This window comes from Cyprinus carpio, chromosome B3, assembly GCF_018340385.1.
Source record: "Cyprinus carpio isolate SPL01 chromosome B3, ASM1834038v1, whole genome shotgun sequence".
NCBI lineage: Eukaryota > Metazoa > Chordata > Actinopteri > Cypriniformes > Cyprinidae > Cyprinus > Cyprinus carpio.
In genome coordinates this window covers 43,750,881-43,773,268 of record NC_056599.1, presented here as the reverse complement: position 1 = coordinate 43,773,268, position 22,388 = coordinate 43,750,881, and the positions used below count along the sequence as shown (strand labels likewise).

General features: G+C 38.2%; 1 protein-coding gene across 3 annotated transcripts in view; it reads left to right on the top strand.

Annotated features, from left to right (window-relative positions):
* The window catches only part of iqck (IQ motif containing K), a 131,290-nt gene that overhangs the window by 46,672 nt on the left and 62,230 nt on the right, over positions 1-22,388 (top strand). The window lies entirely within an intron of this gene.

The window sequence follows — 22,388 nt, the reverse complement described above, 5'->3', positions numbered from 1 at the left end:
TTAAGTACATCTGCTATATCACGCTCCACAGGGAGAAATGCTGCAGCAGTATCCAGTCTGTTCGGCCATTATGTCGGTGACGTAAAGGGAATGCAACCAAGCGTACGTATCATTGGCGAACACAGATTTAAATTGTCGGCATTGTATGCGGAAGTCATTTTGTAGTGCGACCCAGGTGAAACTGACTATTGTTTGTGATGTCGTGTAAAAAGAAACCTGAGTTTTACTACTCCGTGAGTAATAATAGGGCTTTGCAACCAGCGGCAAACCCACTGAGCATAAATGGTTAATGAAACAGCTGATCTCCAGTCAGAACAGCATCTCGTCAGCTTGAGGGGTTTGATGGAGAAACAGAAGCTGCAAACACTATTCTTCTGAAGATGCTATCCAGCGTCTTTGTGCTCTTGGCGAAAGTTTGTGAGCAAAAAAGACGCCAAGAGGAACAAAAGAACCTTGAGGGAGGCATTACATAAAAAGGATAAAGAGGCTGTATTAGGCATTTAGGGTAAGTTAAGTTTATTTTAGCGGACAATATAGTAAGTAAAGATATGTATAATAAAGGCTAGATGTTTGGCCGCGCATTTTGGCGGCCATCTTACCGCAGGGGCTTCGCTGGCTCACTCGTAGTATTGTGTTTTAATGGTGCATGCACTTTAAATAACAATAACTTGCTCCATTTTCTGCGATTTTCAAAGCGGTTTGGTTGTTATAAAAGCGTTAGAGATGAACGCCAGCACTTAGGGTGGCCATTAGGTATGATCCGCGGACCATCCCAAACGCATGTGTTTTCAGGTCACGTTCTCCGGAGTCAGCGTTGATGCGACCGCATCGTCATCGAGGTTCCTCGCGATTTCAGTTAAAATACATTAGAAAATTAAGATTTATTTCTTTTAAGACATCTGATCATTGTAGTTTCATTCTTACCTTGAAATGTGGCCGGTTGCTTTTCTGAAATTGAACCGAAATATGTAAACCTTGATGGCGTATGAAGGGTCAGTGTACCCAGACCCTTTTCGTTGTTGTGGTTATCCGGCCTTTTAACAGTTTGTCGCGTCTGTAGAAGTTACACAACGTCGTTTGAAAACTTTGTTTCCAGCCAATGTAGCGTTAATATGTGCATGTATTAAAAGCGTTTTTCATTCAATGTTACAGGAAGCTGTATGAGGCGCCTTCACAATTGAAAATAACCCACATAAATGCTGATCACACAAACTGGGTAAGACTGCTGTTTTTCTGCTATGTTTATTTGGCCTTTGTGGGCCATGCTGTTTCATAGGAGGTTTACTAATATTCCTTTTTAAATGTATTTAATGACACACTTCTCTCTTTCCACACAGAATAAGTTAAGCCTGCATTATTAAGCAGTCATGACTTATCTGCTAGAGGAATTAAAAACAACTTTTTGCAAATGCAGACCCTGAGAGTGTATACAAGGTAATTTTAAAATGTTTAACAATTTTAATGTCCATAATTTTAGTCTCTTATATTTTGTCCATCTTACTTAGATTTCCATGAGTGTAGTTTCTATCCTTATCTGTAATTTTCTTTTTATTCAGCGTGTTGTTTACCCAAGACATACTTTGAAAACACTTTGGAGAAAGTACAATTTGTCTCAGCCAGAAAAGTCCCAGCTAAAAAGATGCCATTAAAAGCAGGACTTTAAAAACCCGACAAAGGAAAAGAGCGGAGTAAGTGTAGAGAGGAATTCATCAACTTGATATTTAAAGGGATAGTTCACCCCAAATTGAAAGAAAATTCTGTTATTTTTCTTCCTGATAACCACAAAAGAAAAATATTTTTAGGAATGTTTGAAATCAAACTGATCGCGAAGCTCAATGCTTTCCATAGTATTTTTTTTTTTCTACTTTAAAGTCAATGGGGCTCACTTGATTGGTTTAATTATAAACATTCCATCTTTTGTAGTTATCAAGAACAAACAACACATTTACAGGTTTATAACAACATGAGAGTAGGTACATTGACAGAATTTTCATTTTAGTGAACTATTCCTTCAAGAGATTTGATACACATTCTAAGGTGTTTTCCAGTAGTCTTACATTTAATAATGTTTTGCAATTGCTGGATTCCCGGTCCAAAGGGATTTATTCAAAGCCGATGCAGAGAGAGAGCTTTGGCAGACTGCAACAGTGGGAGCTGATGTCTGGCCGAGGAGGATGCCATTATTGTTGATGGAAGGCCAGTGTGGATTGTGAGGGTCTCCATCTCACCAGGAACCCCACAATTATCAGAACTTTGTGAAAGCGAGAGCTTCAGAAGCAGGTGATTGGAGGCAGACATGCGCTACACTATTTTGCATCATCAGTGGTGATGCAAGGCTGATGGAAATGAACATGATGGACCTTCCCTTTCTTCCAGCTTTAACTAAGCTGCACTGGTTTTGCAATTTTTAATAAGTGCACCTGCAAACTGCATACATTTTCACTTAATCTCTTCTATTTTATCTTATTCTTTGTATACTTATTAGGGTTAGATTTATTTAGTTTCATATTCTGCAGCTTATTTTCTTTTAATATTGTTTGTGTTTTGCTGTGTTTGGTTACATTTTAAATACTTTTGTGCTGTGTGGACATATTAAGTAGTTTATTTAGTTTTATATTCTCTAACTGTTATTAATATTGCTTGTGTTTAGTAAAATTTTATAAAAAGTACTTGCTTTATTATTACATATTATTTCGTTTTATATTTTGTAACCGTTATAATATTGCTTGTGTTTGGTTAAATTTTATAAAAGTATTATATAAAAGTATATTTAATGCTTTATTTATATATTTAATGCTTTAAGTGTTTTGGTTTAATTTTAATAAAAGAAATTCTGAGATCCATTCTGTTTTCCATTTTTGAGGGGAGTTGGGTTGTATAATGGGTGGGGTGGTTATGGTTTATTAACATAGCTGTCCAAAACCAATCAAGTCACTATGCTATGAGGCTTAAGATTTGGGCTAAATGAAAACAAGTGACCAATCAAATACTAGTATCAGGAAATTGACAGGTCACTGTCCCAATAGTTGTCAGGGTTTTTTTGGGGTGTGTTTTTTTTAAAACAACCAATCAATGTTGAGAAAAAACTACCAATAAGGACAGCAGAGGTGTGTCAGATTGTGTGAAGTGAAAGGGCTCTTGAGGTGTGAAAATGTCTCCTGACAACATTCTTCAGGGATTACTTGCCACGCTGGCAACAAATGGCTGCATATACCACGGGATATCCCTTCAGCCCAAGATACATCAATTGAGTGTCATTCACGGGGAGTTTCTAGCTTGGAGTGGAATTAGAAGTTTACCCTCAGTGGAACTAGTAGATACTTCCGAGAAAATCAGTGGAGTAGAAAGCAAAGTAAAAAATAATTTGACTGATATCTTTTTCCCCCAAGGTTTCTATAGTTATCACAATATAACGATACCGTGAATTTTTATGGCCACAATAACCGTGATATGAAAAATCTAGTATTGTGACAGCCCTACACAGTACACGTAACAAGTTTTTTTTTATTATATAATAAAGAAAAAACTAATAGAATAGAAAAAGAATAAAGCAAGCTAGTGTTAGTTTTTTTTCTTTTGTTTACTGCATAATAAATAAAAAAGAAAATAAATAGAATACAAAAAAGAAAAACAATTAGTAAATTAAAGCTGCAAGCAGCAATGAAAGGGCCCTCACACCCGGGCTCACCAACACCAGTGGCTTCAGGGAAACAGCAAACGGTGGGCAAAATGCATTTAAAGTGGTCAATATAGGAAGAATATGTCAAAGTCATTTATTTGTGCCAAACTACCTGCTACCAGCTGGTAGTGCTATGATAATAAGGCAGGTGAGTTTTTATGAGGGCTGAAGCTAAACTCTGCAGGATAGTGGCCCTCCAGGACTGGAGTTGCCTATCCCTGCTTTAGCACTTAGCGAAGTGTTGCTAGCATGTTTGAACATGTTTCTAACATGTTTAGCACACAATGGCATATTTTACAGTGTTGGTAATAGTGCATCACAGTGCTAAACCTGTCACATTCCTATTGAAAGTAGGTGGCGCTATGACTAAAACTGAATCTTGGCATGTGGATGTGTTCAGGCCAGGACTCTTATAAAACATGTTAAGTTTGGGGCAGATTGGACACTGCATGCCTGAGTTACATCAACTTCCTGTTTCACTGCATAAATAGCATGCTTTAACACTTAGCTAAGTGTTGGTAACATGCTTTACTATGTTTCTAGCATGTTGCCAGCCTATTTAACACTTGCTTGATGCTTTTTTAATATGTTCCTAGGAGTCCATAACAGTGTTAAACATGTCACTTCCTGTTGCCAGCAGGTGGCACTATGAAAATTGCTAATGCTTCTTCAGCAAAGTGTGGATTTACTTCAATATTACCCCACTAGGAGGCTTTAGTGTTAAAGTGGTCATCCAGTGGTGTTGTCTACGTGATCGTAACAACATCGTTTTGAAACAGAAGTTTCAGACGGTCCACTCACGATATCCTCCCATTTATATGTGTTCTTGTGGTGTAGACTCTGTGTGTGTTATAGTTTTTTTTTTGTCCCTATAGGTGTGGTGTAGCGAAATATTGTGGGGATTTTTGTCTGTGTTTATCGATGTCCTCCTGGGTAGCGCTGATATCAGGCAGCATGCAAACTTTACGCAAGACTTATGAAAGTAAAAGTCATGACATTGGCCAAGTATGGTATCCCATATTCGGAATTGGTGCTCTGCACGCATAGGGACCGTGAACACACACTCGGAGCAGTGGGCAGCTATTTGGTCCAGTGCCCAGGGGGACCAATTGGGGGTCCAGTGCCTTGCTCAAGGGCACTTTAGCCATGAGTACTGAGGGTGGAAGAAAGCGCTGTTCATTCACTCCCCCCACCTACAACTCCTGCCAGCACCGAGACTCAAACCTACGATCTTCGGGTTACAAGTCCGACTCTCTAACCATAGAGAGCCACAGCTGCCCCCACTTATGCCGGTGAACATCTTAACCTCAGCAATTAATACAAAGTGAAAGTATAAAAAGTAAGAAACTTACGGTGCATATTCTCTCAGAGATGACAAGAGACGAATTTAGGCTACTTTAACATATGCTGATAATGGCATATAACCGTCTTGAATTATTCCCTTAATATTTCTCTTGTGGTTCGTACACAGTGAAACACCCAAGAAATGTAGGTATCCCTATTTTGCGTTAAACAGGTTGTTTTTGAAAGTTGGTGCTTGAAATATAGTTGATCTTAATTTTCATTGATTATTATTGATAATTGATCATTTTAATTATAGGCCTATAATTCATTGTATAAATGAATGGACCTGTTTTAAGAGACTTTTCAATTTTTTTTTAAAAACATTTTCAATGAGGAGTAATAGCCTAAATCCTCACAGCGCGTTATGTGGTGATGCTCTAAGAAATTATTGCGGGGCAAATTAATTGTATTTTAATAAGCCTAATAAGAAGAAGAATACAACAGGCCTACATTAGTTGGAAATGCCAAATCCTCTTAATATTGCCAATATTTGACGCTTTTGACAAAATATCTGGCTATAGTCGACACATGATACTACGCAACCCAGCACAGCGAGGTTATACACTCTGTGGGATCGCAGGGAGCCCTCAAGCGCGGGGCCCTGTGATTAAGTTTTGTGAGGACGCAGCATAACCCGATCGGAGCTGTGACAGATCAGTCATCTGTCCTGAGCATTTTTCACACAGGGCTCTAGCCATCAGACAGTCATTACCTGACCTGGTCACGTCAAATATGTAAGCTTTCCTTGGCAGCATAAAGGAAATGTTTGCTTTTATTTTAAAAATGTATCTGTTTGAAAACTAAAGTACATGAGGCCAGTTGAAAGATTTCTTATCCGGTAGCTCCCTCTAGTGGACTGCAATTGTCCTTTAGAGGGGGCATTTTTGCTCAGCCAATGCAAGGCTATGGGAATTTTTTGATAATTATTTATACCAAAACTGTAAGTCTGATCAGTTAGAAAAGCTATAGCATCAAGCTATAAAGGTCAAAGGTCGACATGTATTTCGTATGTTCTAGGATTATTTCACACTGGCCTCTTGCAATCAGACGAACTATAAAGAATTACGTAAACTAGTTTAATAAATAGTACAACAGTATGCAAGCTTTCTCAAGTAACTTTACTAAAGTTAGTGTGTTGGATCAATGAATGTGGGTGAAGGGGAGAGATAAAACAGATAATATGTGTGTCTGTGTACAGAAGTAAACTGAATATAATGTTTATATCTCATTTTTCAGATGATGAGAGAGATGGGAACTCCTGGCCAGCCTTGTGTACTGAAAGACAGGCTAGGGAATTTAAAAACAGGCACTCTTAAATGTGCATTAAAAATTGCCAGCTGATAAAACTGGATCTTATTCATACATCTAAAATGTAGCTCTAAATGTAACTATTAACTGGCTGAGTTCAACAGTAGAAAATCAGTCCAGTCTCCCCAGCTGTAAATGTCACTGGCTGTTAGAGTCTTGTGTTGCTTATAATAAATTGACATGTTGATATCAAACAAGCAGTCTTTCAGAATGCTCTCAGTTACTTGTAGATGCAAATTGTATGCAATAGTGAGTGTGGTGGTGCTTATGGGGTGTCGCTCTGGGACAGGAGAGTAGGAAAAATCACAGTATACTCACTACAAAAAATTAGACTAAACCACTGTGTGTTGTTGATTTTGGGCATGGGTGTGGGAAAAATCACAGTATACTCACTACAAAAAATTAGACTAAACCACATTGCTTGCCTGAGTTACAGCAACTTCCTGTTTCATGGCAAAACATCAAAATTTGTCAGGCCTCCAGGGACATGCCCTTTGACGAAAACTCAAGATCTTTGCAATTTAAGATTAACAAAGGCCTTATGATAACCCTCACCAAATGTGAAGATGACCCGATTAAAACTGTAGGAGGAGTTCGTCAAACTATGAGGCCTGGAAATGGCAAAAACTGCACTAAAATCGTAAAACACTCTGTTTAAATTTTTACAGGTGGCACTATCAAGCTATTTTGCCACACCCACTTCTGAAGCCCATATCAGATGTAAATTTTGCCAGTTCTGACACGTGTGGAAAATGCATTCATGAGTTTGGAGAGAAGAAGAAGAAGGAGAAGAAGAAGAAGAAACAGAGCAATTCCAATAGGGTCCTCACACCTTCGGTGCTCAGGCCCTAATGAATAGAGTACAAGTCTTAAAGTGTTTTTTTTTTTTTAGGTGTATATGCACTTTTAAACTAGTAGTTTACTGAGAGTATACTTCAATGTGTATTCACTTCATATACTAAAAAGGGGGAGAGTTTAGTTCCAAATAGTATTGAAACAGTACACATACTACTAGTCTGTTGTGCTTTGAAAGTCATTTTGCGCTGAGATGAATGGCAAACCATCCAACCGGCAGACAAATACTTAATTGGCTGTGTGGTCAATATGTATCTTACATCCATCTGGAACCTATCTTATTTCTGTGAAAACATGAGCAAATTTGTTCACAAGGTCATGGTTTTGCTCAAAGTCTGTTTGCACAAAGAGGACCAATTAGATTTGATCCATGCCAAGGCAGCCTTTCAGTCCTAGTATAGGTGGCTCTGGAGTGTCTGCAATGTAGAATTCTAGCATGGCTTTGATCTCTGTATTTACATTGGATCTGGCTGTTGCTTGATACGGCTAAAGGGGTCATATGATGCGATTTCAATTTTTCATTTCTCTTTGGAGTGTTACAAGCTCTTGGTGCATAAAGAAGATCTGTAAAGTTGCAAAGACTAAAGTCTCAAATCCAAAGAGATATTCTTTATAAAATTTAAGAATCAACCATGCCCCCTACATCACTATGTGGGAAGATTTGCATAATGCCGCCCAGATGTTCACACAAAGAAAGAAGGCTTTTATTCTCGTTGTAGTATTTTTGTTGCCGCCACCGCCATGTCATATAGACGCTGTGTGTTTCACTGTGAAAGCAAAACTACTTTGTTTGGCCTTCCAAAAGAGGATGATATCTGCTTCGTCACACCTGGGGCTGGTCCATGCTGGTCGCTGAGGAAATACATCAACTTTGCACTGTGGATCACTGAATCGGCTTTCAGCATGGACGAAGCAGAGTCCTTTGGAATTTGATCAACATGTGGTTGCTGCAAGACCAAGGTACGCTCCTTCGTAGAATCCGCCTCAAGCCGCCCCTCTCTGCTCACTCAAGCCGGCCGTGGTCCACTCTAGGCCTCTGGTCTCTGCTCATTCAAGACCGCGGGTGTATGACGCTGTTTCGTTGAGAAAGCAATACTACTTTGTTTGGCCTTCCAAAAGAGGACAGGACTAGAAATCATGTTTATATCATGTTTATAATGGGTTTAATGTTTGTCTCGTCGCTCCGACCGGAAAGGTCATCACAATATGATAAGGGGTGTAACATTTCCGTCACACGCTTGAGGCATTCGGCCAATCACAACACACTGGATAGCTGGCCAATCAGAGCACACCTCGCTTTTCAGAAAAATGAGCTTTGTAAAAATCGACACGTTTCAGAAGGTGGGGCATAGAGGAGAAACAATAATGTACAGTATGTGGAAAATAATGTGTTTTTTTTACCTTAAACCATATAAACACATTTCATTACACCAAATACACAATATAATGTTTTTAGCAACATCATATTAATGTTTTGAATGTGGAAAATAACATACCCTGACAACCACTGTGTTATTTGTTTTAACTGACTGAGACTGATGATATTTTGAATCTTGTTTTCTGGAATGATAATGACTTCTGCCCCATGTCTACTCTAAATCTTATTTTGGAGACTGTTAAGCCTGTCTCAATTTCCACAAAAGCTTGTTTATTTACCACGTTGCTGTGATCTTTTGGTATTGCACCAGTGAAGAGTTCTTGGGGGTTTCCAAGGTCGTAGTCAGTCTTGTTATGGACAGTATGCATGTTTCTCTGTTTCTATGGTTGTTGTATTTCGCAAGAATTGTTGTCTTGAGGTTATTTGATTTATTTTTTTTGTTTGCAGATTTTTTTGATATTAAGATTGGGCCGTTGCAGAAACTTCATTTATTTTTTCCCTGCTACAGCTTATTTGCATAATCAGAGTGGGCCGGGAGGTTCATTACATGCAGACTGGGTTACATTAACTATTAATTCAATCATTAAGCGTGCATTGCACATGTGGGTTATGACACCAGATGGTTTGGTTCAGACTGTGTTTATTTAAATCACTACAGCTTATTTGGGTTACATTTTTCACATTTGATAGCCTACATAGTTTCAAAAAAAAGTATTAATTTTACTGATTATTCACTTTATTAATTAATGTTTGTTTTTGAGGCATTTGTACTTGTGGCAAGTAAAAAGGCAACCAACGATTATTACGTTATTGTTATTATTATTGGGTAATGACTATCACAATTTACATTGAATAATGTTTATACCATTGTTTGATGCAATTGCATATGGTATTTTTATATGAAAATAAACAAGCTGAAAACACTCTAACTGAAAAACTTTTAGTGCTTTTCTATAGTATTAAGCCTCAAATGTACATCAGATTGGTTTCTTCTTTAAATTATAAAAAAGTAAAAATGAATGGTATTATAATGTTATACTAAAACTAAAATTAAAATAATGGGACAAACCCTTAAGATAACATGTAGAAAGAAAAAACGCATCTTAAGCACGCGAATAACTTTAGTGGACTTTGAACGATTAATTGCTGCTTTGAACGATTACGTAACTGTGGCATACATAATTGTAATCGCGATTATTAGACATTCGATTAATTGGGCAGCCCTAATGTGCACCTAAAATAACTTATAGCATAAAGTGTTTTATGGGTTAATATTAACTAAGACAGGCATTCATTTTAACATCTTACCTTAGTATAAGATATAATCTGTGGTAGTTGCCTTGAAAATGATGGTCTCAGAGATGGACCCTGCACAGGCAAAAAAAATTAAATAAATTTAAACTATTCACATATTTCATGTTACAATCTCATGAAAAAGACAATCTCCAAATTAAATGTCTCCAAACACTTTGGGAGGAATCAAAGCATGTATTTTATGGTACTGGTAGTCCATTACTGTAAGCAATGGAATGAAGAGTATTCATGTGTTGATGCTATGGTTGTGTGAGACAGCTCAAACACTGATTATTTATAGTGCACACATGCTCAGTGCTTCATAAATAACCTGTAACAATATACAACAGGGGGCAAAAGCAAAATGTCTCATTTGAATAACTGACTTTTTAAATAGTCCTTCACAACTCTTAATATTACGCTGTAAAAATCCCTGTCACAAAGATTGGGAAAATGTCAAGTATAAAATCACATATTAATCTCTCAACTAACACTATGTTGTGTTTTAATGTATAAGCATTCCATTTCTTAGATATTTCAGGGCTCGACAGTAAGCCAAAGTCAAAGATCCTCGGGACAATCGAGCCACTTCTGCGTCATCACAAAAGGATAGCATCTGCTTGTGTTTTACGCCTTGACAATTTAAAAATTCAAAGCGATTTTTAAAGAGTTCAAGCAAGACGTTAAACATAACTACATTCAGTGCTTGCGTGCTGTGTTCTGTGTGTACAGTGTGCATTCTTGCACTTAGTAGCTTTAACAAATTGCTTATTATTATTAGCTTTAACAATGCTTTGTTTACAGTAGTAACCAAGGTAAGTTGTAGTATTGCTGTGCCATAAGCGCCACCTGCTGGCAGACAGTGAATTTGCGTCTCATCTGCTGTTCTTCCTAAAGCATCATTTCAGTTGTATCATATGTTCTATACAGTTATGCTATTGCTTGTAATTTGTGATATTTGTTCTTATTTACTGCCTAATCAGGGTCAAAAACAATGACAAGGTTGCTCCCTGCATTATTTAAACTAGTTTACGTTGTTACTGATGTTCTCAACGTGATGAGGCCAAACTCTTTGCACACTTGTTTAAAACTGTATTTAAATAAATTAATAAAAACAATTCCGTCAGTAGATTGATAATATAAGTACATATTTTAATGCATGACCGGGTTCACGCAGGAATTCTGTGGATTCTCCTTGTGCCCCTCTCCTATGCCGGACACTCAAATTTTCACAAATCAGGAAGTGGTATATCTAAATTTCTAAACATTAAAAATTGTTAGGTTACATAAATAGTGCAGTAAAGACATCTCTAGCGCAAAGCGCAGCAGGTGTCCATCCCTCTCTCCCTCACTGCACTTTGCTAGTATAATTCTTTAAAGGGGATCACACTCTCTGTCAGTGGAGCTGTTGTGAGGCTTTGCGGGGCTTCCGACCTTGTATCATACCTGCTCATTTGTCAGGAATATGAATATTTCCTGCTAAAAAAATAAATTTATTGACAGACTGCTATGATTTGGAGCCATCCAGTAAAATGCATAAATCTGCAAAGCAAGCCACATCACAGTACAAGGAACGTTTGTAAATGAACTGTATGCATAAAAGATGTATTACAGTGTTTCCCAAACATTGATTTATTTGTGGCGGCCTGCCACAATATCAAAACTGACCGCCACAAATAGATTTTCCAAAAAGCTTTGAGTTTGTTGAATAAACATGGACACTGCACGTTTCAAAATCAAAACCCGGTGCGGGTGTTTTAATACCACTGTATTTCAGAAGGAAACCGACTGTCTTCAGAAAATTTTGGATATCATTTTCATTTCATTTTACATGTCATATCTGATAAAGCAGCGTTTGTGAGCAGAGCACTGCTTTGTGTACAGCCGTTACTACCGTTATCTATCCCGCACTAAAAGTGCCTCCTGCTGGCAGAGAATGAATTTGCATATACGTCGCCACAAATAGAGTGTAAGTCTGTGGGAAAGACTGTATTACCATTTAATTTAGCCATTTGAGACAAGACAGATATTACTGAAGTAATGAATGTATGTATGTGTGTACTATAAAAAAAATTTAATATCAAAAATGTTCTATTAAATTTGTTTATTTAATCAAACATTTCATAGAACTTTGGGAGGCTTGGGGGTTAGTGTGGGGGTTGGGGAACTGGTACTACCTCCCTGAATTGAGTTTTTGCAGGGTGGGATGTCTGTTTTTGGTAGGGTAGTACTTTTTGCTGTTTTAATTGGTGTCTAAAATTTTGCTGTCATATGCTTATTTATTAGAATAAAAGATAACATGGGATAAAAACAATGATAACAGCCACTGTTTTTTTGTGGCAGGGAAAGTGAAAATATTGGTGAACTTAGGGTGTGTCCGAATCCACTTTTGCTAGTTTAACTACAAGAAAAATGCTCACGAGCCCAGCACATGGTCTGAAAGGGTTTATATTCCCTTAATGAGTCATGGGTGTGTTTTGGCCGTAATGTGCAGGAAACCAATCAGAGACTCATCTCCCATTCCCCAGTTACGCTTGCTCCATGGTGGATTCGCTATTTACATGGCAGAATTTGCAAGCAGAAAAACCAAACACTTCTCAAAGCTTGCTCCATGGTGGATTCGCTATTTACATGGCAGAATTTGCAAGCAGAAAAACCAAACACACCAAAGCAATCCAATATGACACGTAGGCATTTATATATTTAGGTACACAATAATAATCTTTTACATTTGAATCCTTTCATTTTTAATACTAAAAATGTTTGTGTGCTGCTGTGCGTCCCTGTGTGTGTAATAAGCAAAGTGTACGTGCGTTGTGGACCCGCCTATAGGTGAATATTACTATACCCGTATCCAGCTATGAGGTCACCGAGGTCCAGTTTTTTTTTTAAAGTTCATTTTGTGTTGGAAATTTGTTTTTTTGATGGAGGTGTGTATTTTTTGAAGTTGTTGTCTTTTTTAGTTTTTTGTCTTATTTAGTGTTGAATATTTATTAGTGCTGCAAAGGCCTCAGCCGTCTGTCACGGTGACAGTCACCGCTCGTCAGTGTCAAAAAAATATTTGAAATGACCACTCAAATCAAAGCAGGTGGGCTTTATGTTCACAGACGCTGCATAGCGCGAATTTCAATGTGACGCTAAAGTTAGCGGCTATAAACATTTCATATATGACATCTGTTTTACAATAGAAATGTTAAACGATTGACAAAAATAATCAGGAATACAAACTAATGAACTTGTCTAATTTCGCCATTTTGATTTGTAACTGTCAATGTGAGGGGACAAGAAAAGAAGCCGTTTTTATCATTTTATCACCGTTTATCTTAAGAATACAAATTAAGATATTTTGATTAAATCTGAGAGCTTTCTAACCCTCTATAAACAGCAAGGGTACTGTAATTTTATGAAGCTACAAGAATGATGCATATGTGTGTGATGCTGCTGACGTAGAATACAGGTATGGAATTACATGAGGGTGAGTGATTAATGACAGAATTTTCATTTTTAGCCGAACTATCCACTCACTCATTAAGACAGTGACTTCCCCCTCTGTTGGTGATAATAATCATTACACGATTGCTCTGGTAACCCGCAGGCTATGTTGATCAGGATTTTTTTCAAAAAAGTCCAAAGCCAAAACACCAAAAACCACCCAACCATTAAGTGACTCTACACAAGTGGGTGGGGCATATAGTGCTGGTCACCCTACCAATAAATGACTTAACACCAGTGGCCTTAACACTACATGTATAGTGTAAATGATGTATAACTATTTGTCAATGTATTGATGTCTTTTTCAGAGCTTGCTTAAATGATCGCTTTGTTTATAATGAGGACATTTTAAGCTATTAAACTTGAAAGACGTTTTAATGGTACAAAGACCTCTTATGTCTCAAAAAGATCATGGCAAATTTGATTTCTCTTGTCATGACCACTTTAAAAGGTCCTCCTCATGATAAAAAAAAAAAAACACACACAAAAAAACTAGCCATGATGATATATTTCTTTAAAACACGTGCAAAAGCGAGAGGGTGTTATCTCTATTTCCTATGCAATTGCATTAGCCAATCATAACAGTGCTGTTTACTGACTAGCCTTAGATTGTGTGCGTGTGTATTGAAAGGCAGATAAAATATTTATGATTCAGTTATTGATAGCATGTTTTTGTTTGATCGCTCATAAAGCATTGCGCATTACTGTAGTGCTTAGTCTTATTATATGCTCCACTTTCCTAAATCTAAATCTTGGTGTAGAAGTGTAGTAAATCTTGGTGTAGTATGGTAAAAAACAACAACCAGAAATCAATACATGCAGAGCATGCAAGATTGAATAAACAAATGCACGTTAAATTAAGAATGATCATCCTGCCAAGTTCATTGAATGTGTCCATTTTCAACAAAGTTAATTTTTGGAGAATTTGGACAGTTTACACTGACTGCTGTAAACATTGCTTATGTTAAATAAGAGACAATGTGTAATCAACCAGTTATTGTCAAAAAAATAATAAAAAATACTGATAGTGTGCAGCAATATTACAATAACATTAATTCTGAACATTGGGTTTCTGATCTATATTTTTTATGCACAACTTGCCATCTTGTGTTTTATTTGTTGATTGTATGTATGAATCAAAAGATATAGCATTACCACAATGCCTAAAATAAATCCTAATTTATTTGATGACTTATTTAAACATTCATTTTTTTTTTTTAAATGTTCAGGCTGCTTTTCTCTAAATTTTTAAACGTCAGCTGATGTTTGCAAATGCAACTAAACAATCATTAAAACAACAAAGCAGCAGTTGATTTGTTCCTGAAGCAGAAAAGTAAAGGAAGTAGAAAATGAGTTATTTTAGCAAGTTAGTTTCAATGAAATGTTTTTGGACTAACAAAGTTTTGAGTTCTAAAAATATGTTTCAAAAGATCAAGTGAAAAGATTTCTCAATACATGACTCCTTTAAATAAAATCAGATGAATCAACTAATTAAAAAAAAACTTGCTACTTGATTTTAAAGAAAGGTTCACCTGAGATTTGACCACAATGCCTCTTACTTGGCAAAAAATAGACAAAGGTTTCTTTAAAGTTGAACTCTGCCGAGTTTATTTTTTTTCTCCATGTCATTCTAGTGTGTGAGAAAAAAGGGAAAAGCTGATGTCATGGGGTAATTGTGCAGTGATTGCCATGGTAACAGCAAGAGGCATAAAGAGACGTGGGGGGTGTTCGCCGATCCTCAGCTCATCAACAGCAGGGCTTTAACACACACTCGTAATGCGCTGCAGAACCAAAACTTTGTATTTTCATGACTTCTGTCATGCAGGGATGTTTGGATGTAATGTACAAGAGGAACAGCGTCTGTGTCTGTGTTACAGAAATTGAGACAAAGCAACCATGTAGTGATGCTTGTTGCAGCCAGCTGCAGTCAAAAAAAACTTGAATAAAAACCCATTTTATAATATAATAAAAAGCAAAAACATCCCTTACATTTTAATCAGAGGTTTTTATCATAACTACAGCAAAGGACTTCGAATAATAAAAAGAATTGAGTTAAAATCATTGTGTATCATAGTTTTTTGTAATAACATGCTATAAATGTGGATAAGGGGTTTTTGTTATAAAGGGATAAAATTACATCAACAGCATCAGCACTAGAAGTGTGCGAGAGTGTGCAAACAGAGAAAGCGCTGTGATTGGCTGTGTTTTGGGATTGATTGTGTTGAGCTACACTCCTTGTTCACACTCAACGTGGACAGAATAACTGCTCGTCACGCACTAGGTTACAGCATCTAAACATGAAATATCACACACGTCTCTTACGTTTTTCTCATTTATACTGGTGTAGGGAATGGCGTGATTTGGGGAATGTGGATGTGTGTGATGAAAGCCGTGCTCAGCCCTCTCCTGCGACAGGCTTGTGAAAGCACCCCCATCCAGTCTGCTCCCACTCTTTTGTGCTGCTTTCGACGACTCCTCTTACATAACAAGGATCCAGCTCTCACCAGTTCTGCTGCATGTCTGGCACTGAGGCTTCATCATGCGAGCCTGTGCTTTCAGAACTAAAACCAAAATTGGCCTGACTTATCAATTCAAACATAAATTCTTACGTGGTTTGAACGGCTTATTTGTCATATGAAAAATTATAAGGGCAACCTAGTGTGGGTGTGAAAATTCTCACTTCAATTGTCTTTGATCAAGAATGACTCATAGTCATGATCCAATAAAGTAGCACGAGCAGTTTTTTTTAAATTTAAATTATATTGTATAATTTTAAGATTTAAAGCAAAACAAGAGTGACTTGATTTCAGCCTTGTCAAATAATGCTAAAAATGCTAATTCACTCTCTGACAGTAGGTGGCGCTTATGGAATAGCAGCAATATAGTGTTTCCTTGGTTATCACAAAGCAGGTCTACGCAGAGAGTAGGTGGTGCTTATGGAATAGCAGCAATATAGTGTTTCCTTGGTTATCACAAAGCAGGTCTACGCAGAGAAAATGTCTTTCTTCTAATATTTTGAGCATCACAAACAGTAATATGCTCTGCAGGGTACAGTATTTCCTCTGCTAGTGCATCTCTTTGCATTTGTCGTGTCCCGTCTCGGACCCCCCATTAACAACCTGTTTACATATTTCCTAATATTTCCACGCAAATGACATTTTGGGAAATGATTGTCCAAAAAATAAACACAAAAAACGTGGTTGCTTACTACCCATATTGAAATACTACAATTCCCGCTAATCTTTGACATATCAAAACATTAGTCAGACTTTATATTAAGGCCCAATTCTTGCTATTAACAAACCATTAACTACAACTTTTGCCACAAACTCCTAACTTGCTGCTTATTAACAGTTAGTAAGGTAGTTGTTAAGTTTAGGTATTGGGTAGGAATAGGGATGTAGAATATGGTCATGCGGAATATGTGCTTTATACGCACTAATAAACAGACAATATGTTAATAATATGCATTCTAATAAACAACTAGTTAATAGTGAGAACTGGTCCCTATACTAATGTGTTACCAAATCATTAAACTGTCCAGTTGCTAAAATAGCTTTCTTATATATTTAAGTAACTCAGTTTGCACTTATGGGCAGGAATTATTTGGCCCTGTCAAAGCTCCATCTAGACCAGTGGTCTGATTCAGATAATCAGCTCATTAGTAGAGGCTCAAAGACCTGAAATGGGGGGTTTCAGACAAAGGAGGCATGCTAAATGTCTGCTGCTGGAGGATCCAGGAACGTGGTTGGGAACCAAGGATCTAGACCGATGGCAGATTTAGGAATGGGCGTCAAAAAATCTGGAATGTCGATTTGCACAGTTAGTTTTCTATTGCTCATTCGCAGGTCACATCAATTATATTATCACTCTGTGGATCAATTAACCTTGTGAGTTAAGCCCAGTTTACACCAACAGCAGCAATGCATCGTGATCTCATTTACTGTCACTGTAGTGCTGGATATTGATGTTTGGGTGTTCAGCAATGCAGCAAAGTTGAGAAAAGTGACTTTTGGGAGCAACTACCAATGGGAGTGAAGTCATAGGAGTTATGAACAATTAGTGTGTTAAGATGATATATTGATTTTGCACTTACATAAAAAGTCTTATATTATATATGTATAATGATACAAAGTTTGTCCAGATTAACTATGACTATCGTGGTAATAGTGTGTCTATGATGGTTGTGTGGGTTATAAATTGCAATATAAGATTATAGTCATTGGAAAGAAGGGCATACAAAAAATATCATATGTGAATAATATCATACTGTAATGCTAATGAATAAATACTTTTTTATGAAATCATTTCGAATAATAAAAAAACAGTTAATGAATAAATACTTTTTTATGAAATAAATGTTAGTATTATTGGTGTTTTTCCAAATACGTGAATATGAATAACAGCAGATTGTTGCTTTTTGTTGTTGACAGAGGATTGGTTGAGGGTGGATGGGGGGGGTGCTGAAAGGGGGTTCGCCCGGGACACTAAAGCTAGAACCCCCAATAATCCAGACAACAGCATGTATAATGAGATCATTTCAACAGTTCATCCAGTTCTTGGAGTTAAGTTTGCAAAGTAAGCTCAACCCTGCAGTATGCAAAATCTTCAAAATGCAGGACTTGAGATGCACACTAGAAACATGGCTGAGCGAATTAAACACACGATGCAAAAAATAAATAAATAAAAACCTGTTAGAAATCAAACAAGGGTGGGTATGAATGTTTTCCGCTCCAGTTAATTAAACATGTCACTGGTTTCAATGCATTGATGCTAATTAATCTGACTAATGTTATATTTTAAATCTTCCCTTTCTGCATTTGCTCAGATCTGTTTAAAGCACGTCAAATAACATCATGTTGCTTTTTGCATACATTATTAATCAATGCAGAGAACTAAAGTCATTATTATATTAATGGCATAATGTCTTCCACTGTCTTGTCTTAAAATTAATTTGCTCACATTTACATAACCCTGTCCCACCTAATAACTGACCAATGAATCCAGCATGTTCATGGGCATGAGTAATGTGTGCATGCATATTTTTACCATATAAATATACAGCGAGAGGAGAGAGAGAGAATCAAAATAAACATCTGATGACAGCTGCCAGAAAACAGCAGATAAATCTGAGCATATCTGGTCTGTGCACGTACCTTTTATCGATTAAAGCATGCGATATGGTCGACGGTCGTGTGAAAAATGTCACATTTCTGCTCCTGCTGTTGATTTTCACGGCGAAGGCTCGCGCAGTTCTTCCACTTCGCGCTATTTAAAAAAGGGTTATTTGATTTTTCTCCCTAAATCTTTCGTTCAGTCGGGAGTTGATGAACGAGGCCAAACATCAACAATAAAAAACGCTGACAAAAACCGTGACAGAATGCGTGTTCCCTCTTCAGTGACAGAGAAATAAACTATCAGGCGTCCTCATCGAAGCATCATCGCCTCTAAAGCACACACCGAACACGTTTGCCGCAGAAGCTTGGTGTTCATGGGTAGATGTTGTAACGCGCTGCTGTGTCCCTGCGTTTCTTCTTTCAGTGCATCTGCTGCGTTCCCTCTGGCGTTACACGCGCGTTCTCAGCTGTTTGACTCGATCCGTCGGCGCATCACAAGCCCCGCCCCCCGCTGTCACTCACCACAAACAAGCCCGGCTCTTCACCATGTACGGAATCCCCTCAACCCCCATCCCATTGTCTGTGTTTATCCGTCGGCGCATCTTCATTTAAAATATGCTATGTTTAAAAAAGACACCAACTTGGATGAAGAGAATGTAGAAAATAAAGACAAGAGAAAAAAAATATTGTATACAATTATGCACGGCAAATATTTAAAGGTGTTTTGGACATTTAGGTAGGGCAGATTCCGGGTCGTAGCAATAGATTTTGATTATTTGTGAAATGTAGTAGTAATAAATAATAATGTAATAGACCTTAGTCCAGGTAGCGACATAACAAGGCTACATAATAAAAATAAAACAAAACAACATACCGAAAGTTCAGATGGCAAAACGTCTTACTACCAAGAAAGAAAATAACTTTCAATAAACGTAAACTCCACAAAACAGTTTTCAAAGTTGTAAGTTGTGAAAATAACACGCACTAGGACCTTTATACAGTGTGTGCTATTGCCAAAGACTGCAACTCTATCCTTCGCAGACTTTATCTGCCTTAAATTAATCTATTCATATAACCTGATTAAAGGGTTAGTCCACCCAAAAATTAAAATGTTGTCTTTAATTACTCACTTTCATGTCTTTCCAAACCCGTAAGACCTTTGTTCATCTTCTGAGCACAAATTAAGATATTTCTGATGAAATCCGAGAGCTCTCTGACCCTCTCTGACACAAATATGCTTGGCACACACACCATTTTTGCCCCGATTTTCAATTGCTAAAATTTTTGTGAAAATTTCAACAAATTATCAAAATTGGAGGCAAATTGGTGCTTGTTCATACGAGCAACAATCACGAGATATTTGGCAAGCTAAAAATCTGGATCTGTCGTCGACTCACGGTCCTGCAGTGGGAATGTGTTTTTGACTGGAAATGACATCAGTGATGACCTACAGCCAATGAGAGAGCAGCATAAAGGGCAGGGAACGGTTCAGGGGAGGAGTCACATACCTACAGCCAATGAGAGAGCAGATACAGGGCAAGGGAACGGTCGGGGGGAGGAGTGACAGACCTACAGCCAATGAGAGAGCAGATACAGGGCAAGGCGGGACGGTCAGGGGAGGAGAGTCATCATATCTACAGCCAATGAGAGAGCAGATACAGGGCAAGGAAATGTTTGGGGGAGGGATCACATACCTACAGCCAATGAGAGAGCAGATACAGGGCACGGGACACGGTCGGGGGAGGAGTCACATACCTACTAGCCAATGAGAGAGTAGATACAGGGCAAGGGAAACGTCACATACCTACAGCCAATGAGAGAGCAGATTGCAGGGGAGGGAAGTCGGGGGAGGAGTCACCTACAGCCAATGAGAGAGCAGATGCAGGGCGAGGGAAACGGTCAGGGGAGGAGTCACAGACCTACAGCCAATGGGAGAGCAGATACAGGGTGAGTGAACGGTCAGGGGAGGAGTTCACAGACCTACAGCCATGAGAGAGCAGATGCAGGGCGATCGGGAACGGTCATGGGGAGAGGAGTCACAGACCTACAGCCAATGAGAGAGTATACAGGGCGAAACTGTCAGGGGAGGAGTCACAGACCTACAGCCAATGAGAGAGCAGATACAGGGCCCCAAGGGAACTCGGGGGAGGAGTGACAGACCTACAGCCAATGAGAGAGCAGATACAGGGCAAGGGGACGGTTCAGTGGGAGGATTCACACTCTCAGCCAATGAGGGAGAGCACAGGGCAAGGAAATGTTTGGGGGAGGGGTCACATGTGCCAATGAGAGAGCAGATAGAGTTTGCAGAGTCGGGGGGTTGGTGACATACCTACAGCCTTAGATACCAGAGACGGGGGAGGGTTCACATACCTACAGCCAATGAGAGAGTAGATACAGGGCAAGGGACGGTCGGGGGATGATCAGGATCCCAATTGAGAAGAATACAGGGAGGGAGTCAGGGGATCCAACAGAACATGAAGGGCATATCAAAGTCTTATTCTTCATTTTTCATGCAAACCAGTTTACAGAGCATGACACGCTCTTGGGCTTCAATATCCACAACCCTCTCTTGTTTATTTCCTGCAGCACTTCAGGAGCTCCAGTGACAGTTTGTAGAGTTTGCAGAGTTGCTGGTGACTCTTGGGACAGAGGGAATGACCATGATGAAGCCAGTGACCAGGTACAGACTCTGGGATGAATCAGTAATGTTCCAACAGTCAAGAGGATCACACACTCACAGAAAGTCCCTGGAGGACGATCGATGGTCAGCATTGATTTTAATGGCTCATTCAATCCAGCCCTATACAATGAAATGAGGCTACTGTCCGGATAATGTGTTTGATATGCTAGAGCTACAACCTCCCACGTGTGGTCACTGAGGGGTCGATCCCTCTCGCTGGGGAGGAGGACACAAACAGCCACTAGATCCATCAGTTACTGGTCTCTAACACTGCCAGCGATGAAGAAGTTGAGTCTAACTGCAGGTTCATTCCAGGAAAATGAGTAGAAATAAGGAGAAAACGTTCCAAAGAGAGACAAAAAGACTGAATACACGTGACATTAGAAGTGTTCCAAACCAGGTTCTAGTTAACAGTTAATAATGCCTTCCACTGAAGATACAGCAATAGCACATCACTGAATGTGTAAGCATCCTCATTAAACTTATATAAATATATTAAATAATAATATTTTAAGAATTTATTATCCTGGCAGACAAACAGTGCAGAGAAGTTGTCCAATGAAACCTACATCAGAGGTGGACACACCGTCCAAAACAAGTTTTGTGGGAAATAACAGTGCTACATATTCTGTTGTTTCAGCTTTACTTCTATAATGCTATAGTGACAAATATAAACATAGACTGAGCTGGATTTTGTTTTGATTTTTGGTAAGAAGACATCAGCTAAGTTCTTATAAAGGTGTTCAACTATGTTCATGCAGGAACTAATTCACTAAAGCAAAGACCTTCACTTTATTAGCACTGTACTTTTTACTCTTGATAAAGTGGTACTATATACGCTGTTAAGTAAAGTTAATTTCACACCACCTGTTTTACTATGTAGAAGAATAACAACCCGCAGTAAACGGCAAAGCTATTTGGGATCAAACTATTTATTATAGTGTTTATTACAATTAAATTATACGATACTCCATATAAGTTTGCAACATCAAGCAGCTAAGATAATGAAAAGAGGTTTGAGGGTGTCATTGAGTTCAATCAGTTGACAGACTTCAGTTTCTCTCTTATTTAATACTGTGTTTTATTTATGTCCAGGAGTCACTTGTCCAATAATCACACCATTATTTATGATAAAATGCACAGTCAAGGTTAACTCAAGCAGATGTTCAGTTTTTGTTGGTGCAATCATTTCCAACGTCAAGCTTAAATTGTCTATAGAAAGCTAGCTCTGATTGGCTTTAG